The sequence below is a fragment of the Metopolophium dirhodum genome, unplaced genomic scaffold (assembly GCF_019925205.1).
Source record: "Metopolophium dirhodum isolate CAU unplaced genomic scaffold, ASM1992520v1 scaffold24, whole genome shotgun sequence".
Classification (NCBI taxonomy): domain Eukaryota; kingdom Metazoa; phylum Arthropoda; class Insecta; order Hemiptera; family Aphididae; genus Metopolophium; species Metopolophium dirhodum.
The window spans coordinates 23,411-36,580 of record NW_026869912.1 but is presented as its reverse complement, the minus strand read 5'-3'; the positions used below and the strand labels follow the sequence as shown (position 1 = coordinate 36,580).

At 15.7% G+C, this 13,170-nt stretch overlaps 4 pseudogenes; 3 read left to right on the top strand and 1 right to left on the bottom strand.

Annotated features, from left to right (window-relative positions):
• Positions 1-346: 346 nt before the first annotated feature.
• LOC132953385 (cytochrome c oxidase subunit 1-like) lies at positions 347-1,409 on the top strand (annotated as a pseudogene).
• A 98-nt stretch (positions 1,410-1,507) lies between these two features.
• Positions 1,508-2,246, top strand: LOC132953384 (cytochrome c oxidase subunit 2-like; annotated as a pseudogene).
• Positions 2,247-7,696: 5,450 nt separating this feature from the next.
• LOC132953383 (NADH-ubiquinone oxidoreductase chain 5-like) lies at positions 7,697-9,401 on the bottom strand (annotated as a pseudogene).
• Positions 9,402-11,702: 2,301 nt separating this feature from the next.
• LOC132953386 (cytochrome b-like) lies at positions 11,703-12,841 on the top strand (annotated as a pseudogene).
• Positions 12,842-13,170: the final 329 nt, after the last annotated feature.

The following is a 13,170-nucleotide window of genomic DNA, read 5'->3' as shown; positions in this document are numbered from 1 at the left end:
TGATATTGGAACTTTATACTTTTTATTTGGTATTTGATCAGGTATAATTGGATCATCTCTTAGAATTTTAATTCGTCTAGAACTAAGACAAATTAATTCTATTATTAATAATAACCAATTTATAATGTAATTGTAACAATTCATGCTTTTATTATAATTTTTTTTATAACAATACCAATTGTAATTGGTGGATTTGGAAATTGATTAATTCCTATAATAATAGGTTGTCCTGATATATCATTCCCACGTTTAAATAACATTAGATTTTGATTATTACCCCCATCATTAATAATAATAATTTGTAGTTTTTTTAATTAATAATGGAACAGGAACAGGATGAACTATTTATCCACCTTTATCAAATAACATTGCACATAATAATATTTTCAGTTGATTTAACTATTTTTTCCTTACATTTAGCAGGAATCTCCTCAATTTTAGGAGCAATTAACTTTATTTGTACAATTCTTAATATAATACCAAATAATATAAAATTAAATCAAATTCCTCTTTTCCCTTGATCATTTTAATTACAGCTATTTTATTAATTTTATCTTTACCAGTCTTAGCTGGTGCTATTACAATATTATTAACTGATCGAAATTTAAACACTTCATTTTTTGATCCAGCAGGAGGAGGAGATCCTATTCTTTATCAACATTTATTTTGATTCTTTGGACATCCTGAAGTTTATATTTTAATTTTACCTGGATTTGGATTAATTTCACATATTATTAGTCAAGAAAGAAATAAAAATGAAACATTTGTAATATTAGAATAATTTATGCAATATTAACTATTGGATTATTAGGATTTATTGTATGAGCTCATCATATATTTACAATTGGTATAGATGTTGATACACGAGCATATTTTACATCAGCAACTATAATTATTGCCATTCCTACAGGAATTAAAATTTTTAGATGATTAGCTACTATTTATGGATCTAAAATTAATTTTTCACCCTCAACAATTTGATCTTTAGGTTTCATTTTTCTATTTACAATTGGTGGCTTAACAGGAGTTATTCTTGCTAATTCATCTATTGATATTATTCTTCATGATACTTATTATGTAGTAGCTCATTTTCATTATGTATTATCTATAGGAATTGTATTTGCAATTATTGCTAGACTAATTCATTGATTCCCAATTTTTACAGGATTTTCTATAAATAACTTTTATTTTAAAAATTCAATTTATTTTAATATTTATTGGAGTAAATTTAACTTTTTTCCCCCAACATTTTTTAGGTTTAAATGGAATACCTCGACGTTATACAGATTATCCTAATAATTTTTTATTATGAAATATAATTTCATCAATTGGATCAATAATTTCAACATTTAGAATTATCATTTTAATTTATTCAATTTGAAATAGAATTTTTTTAAAAAAAACAACAATTTTCAAATTAAATTTAAGAAACTCTATTGAATGAATTCATAATTTACCTCCATTAGAACATTCATATTCAGAATTACCTTTATTATTAATTTCTAATATGGCAGAAATTATATGCAATGAACTTAAAAATTCATTTATAAAGAATAATCTTTTTTTAGAAATTATAACTTGATTAAAACTAAGATTTCAAAATAGAAATTCGCCATTAATAGAACAATTAATTTTTTTTCATGATCATACAATTTTTATTATTATTATAATTATATCAACAATTACTTACATAATATTATTTATTATAAACATAAATTTATTAATATTAAAATTTCAGAAAATCAAATAATTGAGTTTATTTGAACAACAACTCCACCTATTATTTTAATTTTTATTGCCATACCTTCTTTACATTTATTATATTTAATAGATGAAATTAAATGTCCTATTTTAACAATTAAAATTTTTGGGCATCAATGATTTTGATCCTATGAATACTCAGATTTTTCAAATATTGAATTTGAATCATATATAATTAATGATTTAAATAAAGAAAATTTCCGTTTAATTGAAGTAGATAATAAAACTATTATCCCATTTAAATTTAATATTCGACTTTTAATTTCATCAGATGATGTTATTCACTCTTGAACTATTCCAAGTTTAGCAATTAAAATTGATGCAATTCCAGGACGAATAAACCAAATTAATCTTTTTATAAATCGTCCTGGAATATACTTTGGTCAATGTTCAGAAATTTGCGGAATTAATCATAGATTTATACCATTCAGATTGAATCAATTAATTTAAATAAATTTATCTATTGAATTAAAAAACTTTTAACTCATTAGATGACTGAAAAGCAAAGTAATGATCTCTTAAATCAAAATATAGTAAATTAGCAATTACTTCTAATGAAAGAGATTAGTTAAAGTTATAACATTAATTTGTCAAATTAAAATTATTTATTTATATCACTTAATCCCTCAAATAGCACCAATAAATTGATTAATTCTATTTATATTTTTTTTTTTCTATATTCTATTTAATTATAAATCTATTATACTTTAATTTTATTAAAAATATAAAAATTAAAATTTCATTTAAAAATAACATAAAAAATTATAATAAATTTATTTAATATTTTTGACCCTTCAACAAAAGTTTTTAATTTAGAATTAAATTGAATTAGAACTTTATTAATTATTTTAATAATACCAAATTTTTTATGAATTATACCAAATCGAATAAATTGATTTATATTTAAAATTTTTAATATATTAAATAACGAAATATTAATATTATATAAAATAAAAAAAACTAAATCACCTGCATTTATATTTATTGCATTATTTATATTTATTTTACTTAATAACTTTTTTAGATTATTTCCTTATATTTTTTTCATCATCAAGTCATATAATTTTTTCAATTACTTTAGCTTTACCATTCTGATTATTTTACATTATTTTTTCAACATGTAAAAATACAAAAAATATAATTGCACATTTAATTCCACTTAATACACCAATTTATTTAGCCCCATTAATAACAATCATTGAAACAATAAGAATTAATATTCGACCATTTTCTTTATCTATTCGTCTAACTGCAAATTTAATTGCAGGACACTTACTTATAACAGTATTAAACTTTAATTCAATAATAATCATTATTATTTTAATTCAAATATTTATAATAATTTTTGAATTATGTGTAGCCTTAATCCAAAGATATGTATTTTCAATTCTTTCATCTTTATATTCTAGAGAATAATGATAAAAATTAATCAACCTTATTTTATTCTAAATTTAAGTCCATGACCAATTTTAATAGCTTTAAATACTTTTAATTTAATGATTTCAAATATCATAATTATAAATTTTAAATTTAATTTAATATCATTAATAAATTTAATTTTAATTATTACTATTTCAATCTTATGATGACGAGATGTAATTCGAGAAAGAACATTTCAAGGTAATCATAATTTTTATATTATAAATCTAATTAAATTTAGAATAATCTTATTTATTATTTCTGAAATATTTTTATTTATTTCATTTTTTTGAAATTTTTTACATAATTCTTTAGCACCATCAATTGAATTAGGATTAAACTGACCTCCTAAAAACATTAATTTTTTCAATCCATTATTAATCCCATTACTAAATACAATTATTTTATTAACATCAAGATTCACTGTAACATTAACTCATCTTTACTTATTAAATAATTCAAAAAAAAAAACAATTATTTTTATAAATATAACAATTATTTTAAGTATCTATTTTTTATTACTTCAAATATTAGAATATAAACAAGCAACATTTACATTTTCAGACTCAATTTTTGGATCATCATTTTATATAGCAACAGGATTCCATGGTTTACACGTTATTATTGGAACAATTTTCCTAATAATCAATTTAATACGTATAATAAAAATACATTTTTCATATATTCATCACATCAGATTTGAATTAGCTGCTTGATATTGACATTTCATTGATATTATTTGATTATTTTTATATATAACTTTCTACTGATGAAATAATTAATTTTATTAATATATATAAATAGTATATTTGATTTCCAATCAAAAAGTTTAATTTTTAAATAAAATAATTATATTAAATTTAATATCAATATTAACAATATTTATTATTATACTAATTTTATTTTCAATTATAATTTTAATCAATATAAAAATAAAATTTAACTACAACAAATCAGCACCATTTGAATGTGGATTTGATCCATTTAATAAATCACGAATTCCATTTTCCTTAAATTTTTATTTGATTGCAATTATCTTTTTAATTTTTGATATTGAAATCTCAATTATTCTACCAATAATTATAAATTTCAAAATCTCTAATATACTATATTTCAATATTATATTCATAATATTTTTTATATTTATAATTATTACTATTTTTTATGAATGAAAATTTGGATCATTAAATTGAAAAATTTAAAGGATAATAGTTAAAATTTATAACATTTAATTTGCTTTTAAAAATTATTATATAATTTATCTTAAATAAGAAGTAATATTTTACATATTAATTTCGACTTAATAATAGATTATCAAAATCCTTATTTATTAATTGAAACCAAAAAGAGGTTTATTACTGTTAATAATAATATTGAAAAAAATTCCAATTAAAAAGATTTTAAAAAAAAAGAAGCTGCTAACTATCTTTTAAAGCATTTAAAATGTTTAATCTTTAATTTATTTATTAGTTTAATTAAAACATTATATTTTCAATATAAAAATAATTTTTATTTATAAATAATAATTTTAAAAATTAATTTTTAAATTAACTAGAAAAACTAACAAATATTTTTAAAAAAAAATATGCAAAGGTAACTACCTTACACAAAAATTTATAAAAAATTAAATCAAAAATTAATCTTTATTAAAAATAACAAAAATTAACACAATTAGAATTTTACCTTTATTTTAAAATTATCACCAAAATTAAAAATTTTTTTTACATTTAATTTTAAAAATTAATTTTTAAATTAACTAAAAAAACTAACAAATATTTTTAAAAAAAAATATGCAAAGGTAACTACCTTACACAAAAATTTATAAAAAATTAAATCAAAAATTAATCTTTATTAAAAATAACAAAAATTAACACAATTAGAATTTTACCTTTATTTTAAAATTATCACCAAAATTAAAAATTTTTTTTACATTTAATTTTAAAAATTAATTTTTAAATTAACTAGAAAAAACTAACAAATATTTTTAAAAAAAAATATGCAAAGGTAACTACCTTACACAAAAATTTATAAAAAATTAAATCAAAAATTAATCTTTATTAAAAATAACAAAAATTAACACAATTAGAATTTTACCTTTATTTTAAAATTATCACCAAAATTAAAAATTTTTTTTACATTTAATTTTAAAAATTAATTTTTAAATTAACTAGAAAAACTAACAAATATTTTTAAAAAAAAATATGCAAAGGTAACTACCTTACACAAAAATTTATAAAAAATTAAATCAAAAATTAATCTTTATTAAAAATAACAAAAATTAACACAATTAGAATTTTACCTTTATTTTAAAATTATCACCAAAATTAAAAATTTTTTTTACATTTAATTTTAAAAATTAATTTTTAAATTAACTAAAAAAACTAACAAATATTTTTAAAAAAAAATATGCAAAGGTAACTACCTTACACAAAAATTTATAAAAAATTAAATCAAAAATTAATCTTTATTAAAAATAACAAAAATTAACACAATTAGAATTTTACCTTTATTTTAAAATTATCACCGAAATTAAAAATTTTTTTTACATTTAATTTTAAAAATTAATTTTTAAATTAACTAGAAAAACTAACAAATATTTTTAAAAAAAAATATGCAAAGGTAACTACCTTACACAAAAATTTATAAAAAATTAAATCAAAAATTAATCTTTATTAAAAATAACAAAAATTAACACAATTAGAATTTTACCTTTATTTTAAAATTATCACCAAAATTAAAAATTTTTTTTACATTTAATTTTAAAAATTAATTTTTAAATTAACTAGAAAAACTAACAAATATTTTTAAAAAAAAATATGCAAAGGTAACTACCTTACACAAAAATTTATAAAAAATTAAATCAAAAATTAATCTTTATTAAAAATAACAAAAATTAACACAATTAGAATTTTACCTTTATTTTAAAATTATCACCAAAATTAAAAATTTTTTTTACATTTAATTTTAAAAATTAATTTTTAAATTAACTAAAAAAACTAACAAATATTTTTAAAAAAAAATATGCAAAGGTAACTACCTTACACAAAAATTTATAAAAAATTAAATCAAAAATTAATCTTTATTAAAAATAACAAAAATTAACACAATTAGAATTTTACCTTTATTTTAAAATTATCACCGAAATTAAAAATTTTTTTTACATTTAATTTTAAAAATTAATTTTTAAATTAACTAGAAAAACTAACAAATATTTTTAAAAAAAAATATGCAAAGGTAACTACCTTACACAAAAATTTATAAAAAATTAAATCAAAAATTAATCTTTATTAAAAATAACAAAAATTAACACAATTAGAATTTTACCTTTATTTTAAAATTATCACCAAAATTAAAAATTTTTTTTACATTTAATTTTAAAAATTAATTTTTAAATTAACTAGAAAAACTAACAAATATTTTTAAAAAAAAATATGCAAAGGTAACTACCTTACACAAAAATTTATAAAAAATTAAATCAAAAATTAATCTTTATTAAAAATAACAAAAATTAACACAATTAGAATTTTACCTTTATTTTAAAATTATCACCAAAATTAAAAATTTTTTTTACATTTAATTTTAAAAATTAATTTTTAAATTAACTAGAAAAACTAACAAATATTTTTAAAAAAAAATATGCAAAGGTAACTACCTTACACTAAAATTTATAAAAAATTAAATCAAAAATTAATCTTTATTAAAAATAACAAAAATTAACACAATTAGAATTTTACCTTTATTTTAAAATTATCACCAAAATTAAAAATTTTTTTTACATTTAATTTTAAAAATTAATTTTTAAATTAACTAGAAAAACTAACAAATATTTTTAAAAAAAAATATGCAAAGGTAACTACCTTACACAAAAATTTATAAAAAATTAAATCAAAAATTAATCTTTATTAAAAATAACAAAAATTAACACAATTAGAATTTTACCTTTATTTTAAAATTATCACCAAAATTAAAAATTTTTTTTACATTTAATTTTAAAAATTAATTTTTAAATTAACTAGAAAAACTAACAAATATTTTTAAAAAAAAATATGCAAAGGTAACTACCTTACACAAAAATTTATAAAAAATTAAATCAAAAATTAATCTTTATTAAAAATAACAAAAATTAACACAATTAGAATTTTACCTTTATTTTAAAATTATCACCAAAATTAAAAATTTTTTTTACATTTAATTTTAAAAATTAATTTTTAAATTAACTAGAAAAACTAACAAATATTTTTAAAAAAAAATATGCAAAGGTAACTACCTTACACAAAAATTTATAAAAAATTAAATCAAAAATTAATCTTTATTAAAAATAACAAAAATTAACACAATTAGAATTTTACCTTTATTTTAAAATTATCACCAAAATTAAAAATTTTTTTTACATTTAATTTTAAAAATTAATTTTTAAATTAACTAGAAAAACTAACAAATATTTTTAAAAATATTTAAAAAAATTTATTTTACCTTTATATCTTCAATATAATGCTCTTAAATTAAGCTATTTAAATTTAATAATTAAATAATAAAATAATTAAAAATCATAAAAAAAATAATAAAATATAAACTTTATAACTATTTAAAAAAATACTCTGTCTAAATCTAATTATTTTCTTAAAAAAATAAATTAAACCTCTATTTAAATTATATTCAATTCAACCAATTTCAAAAACCTTTAAAGTAAAAAATCCAATATAAAGAAAATTATTTAAAAAAAAATTTACTTTAAAAAATAATAAATTTCATATTAATCTAAAAAAAAAAATATTAAATAAAGAAAATATATATTTTATAGAAAATAAAAAATTATTAAGTTCAAAAAAAAATCAAATTCTAAAAAATAAAATTAATACTCTTAAAATCTTAAATTTAAATTCTAATAAAATTAAATCAAATTTATAAAATATTAATCATATAAAAAAAGAACCAAAAAACAACATAATAAAACTAATAAATATTATACTAATAATTAAGATTTTTCTTTCAAATTTAATAATCATTAAATAATTAAATATAGAAAAATTTATTATTATTAAATAATAAATTACACGAATTGAATAAAAAAAAGTTAAAAAAAAAGAAAATAAAAAAAAAAAAAAAAAAAAAAAATTCAAATTTATTATTAAAAAGTATTCAAAAATCAAGTCCTTAGAATAAAAACTACAGAAAAAAGGAAAACCACATAATGATATTAAAGTAAATATAAAAATCAAACCACAAAAAGGTAAATAATCAATTAATCCCCCTATTTTACGAATATCTTGATTATTATTTATATTAAGAATTAAAATACCAGATCTCAAAAATATTATAGATTTAAATAAAGCATGTATTAATAAATAAAAAAAACATATATCAATTTTACCTAAACATAAAATCATAAATATAAAACTTATTTGACTTAAAGTAGAAAAAGCAATAATTTTCTTTAAATCAAATTCAAAAATTGCATTTAAACCAGATATTAATATAGTTAAACAAGAAATTACTATTAAATAATTTAAAAAAGAAAAATTTAAAAAAATTTCATTAAACCGAATTATTAAATAAATACCAGCAGTTACTAAAGTAGAAGAATGAACTAAAGAAGAAACAGGTGTAGGAGCTGCTATAGCTAAAGGCAACCAAGAAGAAAAAGGAATTTGAGCTCTTTTAGTCAAAGAAGCAAATATAATTATCAAACTAATAAAAAATAAATAATTTAAATTTCTATAATAATTAATTAAAATAAAATTTCAAGAACCAAAATTTAATATTCAAATTATAGATATAATAATAAATAAATCACCTAAACGATTTAAAATAACAGTTACCAATCCCGAACTATAAGATTTTTTATTTTGATAAAAAACAACTAAACAGAAAGAAACCATTCCTAAACCATCTCAACCCAACAAAATTCTAATTAAATTAGGACTAAGAATTAAAAAAAATATAAACATAATAAAAAAATTTATTAATATTAAAAATCGATTCTTATTAAAATCATAATTTATATATTCTATTCTATACAATAAAATTATTGAAGAAATCAAAAATACAAAAGAAATAAATATTAAAGATATTCAATCCAATAAAATAACATATAAAACTATACAAGAATTAAAAAAAAAAAATATATACTCAATAAAATAAAATTTATCAAAATAAATTAATAATAAGCCTAAAATAAAAAAAATAATAAATGATATAAAAAAAAAAAAAAAAAAAAAAAAAAAAAAATTAAATTTAATTATTTAAATATAACATATAATCTTTAATTCCACAAATTAATATTTTAATTAAACTATTTAAATAACAAAATAATTCTATAATTAAAAAAATTATATTCAAAGGTAATCAATGTATAAATAATAATAAATATTCTGTTAAATTAATATAAACTAAATAATTTATATTAAAAAATAATTTACCATATTGAGTATATAAATATAAATAAAGACTATATAAAAATATTAAAATCATAATTAATAAATAAAATATATAAAAATAATCTAATCAAATTATTAAACTAATTAATAAAAATAATTCACCAAATAAATTTAAAGAAGGAGGAAAAGATATATTAGAAGAACATAATAAAAATCATCAAAATGATAAAAAAGGATAAATATTAATTAAACCTTTATTTAAAAACATTCTACGACTTTTAAAACGTAAATAACAAATATTTCTTAAACAAAATAATCCAGAAGAACATAAACCATGACCAAATATTAAAATTAATGAACCAAAATAACCTCAATTATTTAAAGTTAAAAACCCAATAATAACTAAACCTATATGAACAACAGAAGAATAAGCAATTAAAATTTTAAGATCTCTTTGAAAAAAACAAACTAATCTTAAAATTATTATTCCTAATAAACATAAAGAAATTAATAAATAATTAAATTTAAGATTAATCTTAAAAATTAACATTAAAATATGATAAATACCAAAACCACCTAATTTTAATATAATACCAGCTAAAATTATTGAACCACAAATAGGAGCTTCAACATGAGCTTTAGGTAATCAGATATGAAATATAAATAAAGGTATTTTAACTAAAAAAATTATTATTAAAAATATATAAAAATAAAAATTTAAATTATTTAAATAATCAAAATAATACATAAATATAAAGTTAAAATTATTTAAACTTAATAAACATGAAAAAAAAGGTAAAGAAAAAAAAATTATATAAATAAATAAATAAAATCCAGCTTTAAAACGCTCATATTGATATCCTCAACCATAAATTAAAATAATTACAGGAATTAAATTAATTTCATAAAAAATATAAAATAAAAAAAAACTATTTCTAAAAAAACAAAAATAAAAAATAATAACAAAAATAAATATTAATAAATTAAAATAATTTAAATAATTATTTTTAAAATTAAGTCTAGAAATATAAACTAATCTAATAATCCAAATACCTAATATAAATATTAAATAAGAAAATATATCTATACCAAATAAATATCTAATATTTAAAAAATAATTGAATATTGGAATCTTAAAATATATAAAAAAAAAAAAAAAAAAAAAAAAAATTCTGGGCTAATCATCATCTTTTAACCTTCAAGCTAAAAAAAATCATTCTAAAAATAATTAATATTAAAATTATTAACATTGTAAAATTATTAATGATTTTATATAATCATTTCCATATATACGAACTATTAAAATCAAAATTGTTAAACCTAATACTCTTTCACTAATACAAAAAATAAAAAAAACTAATAATAAAATATATTGCTTAATAAATATTATTAAATTTAACAAAAATAATAAAGATAAAATTAATAATAAATATTCTAATCCTAAAAGTATTATTAATAAATGATTAAAATTAAAAATATAAAATAAGACTCCAGAAAATAATATAAATATTAAAACTAAAATAAATAAATTTATCATTTTAATAGTTTAAAAAAAACATTGATATTGTAAATCAAAATTATAAAATTATTTAAAATAAATCAGTATAAATATATACATATTATCATTAATCTCCAAAATTAATATTTTAATTAAAATATATACTGAATTTTAAAAATTATTTTATTAACTAATTTAATTATAGCAATTATATTAACAATAATGAAATCACCTATTAGATCAAATTTAATTATTTTAATTCAAACAATAACTTTAACTATAATAATTAATTTAATTAATAAAACATCATGAATTTCATTTATAGTTTTCATTTTATATATTGGAGGATTAATAATTATTTTTTTATATATCTCAAGAATTGCTTTTAATGAATTAAATATTAATAAAAATTATAAAAACATAATTTACAAAATAATTTTTATATTCTTAATATTAATTTACTTTAAATTATCTCTAAATATAGAAAATATGATTTATGAAAATAAATTTATATTTGAAGATAACTTTTACTTATTAAACATATTTATAATACCTAATAATATTTTAATCTATATAATTATATTTATTCTTTTTTTTATATTAATTTTAATTATCTGAATATTAAAAATTAATAAAGGACCAATTCGACAAAAAACCAATTAATGAAAAAAAACATAATAAAAATTATATCACCAATATTAAACTTACCAACACCTACTAGAATTAGTTTTATATGAAATTTTGGATCTTTATTAATAATCTGCTTAATTAATCAAATTTTAACAGGATTATTTTTAGCTTTCCATTATAAAACAGATATTAACTTAGCTTTTCAAAGAATTATTAATATAAATCGAAATATTAATTTTGGATGATTAATTCGTTCTTTCCATGCTAATGGGGCATCAATATTTTTTATTATAATTTATATTCATATTAGACGAGGAATTTATATAAATTCATTTAATTTTAAAATAACATGAATTGTAGGAGTATTATTATTATTATTAACTATAATAACAGCTTTTGTAGGATATGTATTACCATGAGGACAAATATCATTTTGAGGTGCAACAGTAATTACAAATCTTTTATCAGCAATTCCATATTTAGGAAATTCAATTGTAATTTGAATTTGAGGAGGCTTCTCTATTAGTAATGCTACATTAACACGATTTTTTTCAATTCACTTTATTTTACCTTTTATTATTATTTTATTTACTTTTATTCATCTTTTTTTTTTACATATAACAGGATCTAATAATCCATTAGGTATTAATAGAAATTTTGATAAAATCAGATTTTCACCTTATTTCTTAATTAAAGATTTAATTGGATTAATTATATTTATATGAATATTTTTCATTTTAACTTTAATTTTTCCTTATTTATTAAATGATCATAATAATTTTGATATAGCAAATTCAATAATTACGCCTAATCATATTCAACCAGAATGATATTTTTTATTTTCATATTCAATTTTACGAGCAATCCCTAATAAATTAGGAGGAGTTATTGCCTTAATATTATCAATTTTAATTTTATTGATTATACCTTTATTAAATAAAAAAAACTTCTTAAGAAATAAATTTTATCCTATAAATAAAATTCTATTTTGAATTTTTATTATAACATTTTTTATATTAACATGAATTGGTATACAACCAGTTGAATATCCTTTTATTTCAACAAGTCAAATTTTTACAACAATTTACTTTTCATATTTTTTTATTAATTTTTATATTATAAAAATATGAGATAAATTATTAACTTAATAAAATCAGTTAATTAATTTATTTAAAATATTTATTTTGAAAATAAAAAATAGAAATTAATTCTATTAACTTAATACTAAAATTAATGATATAAGTTAAATAATTTAATAGAAAAATTAAATATAAATAAAAATAAAGATAAAGGTAAAATTAATTTTCAAATTAAATATATTAACTTATCATAACGAAAACGTGGTAAAAACCCACGTAATCAAATAATTAAAAATATAAATGTTAAAATAAAAATATTTAAATAAAATTTATTCATTATTAAACCAAAAAATATTTCACATAATAATATACCTATAAATATAATTCTTATATATTCAGATATAAA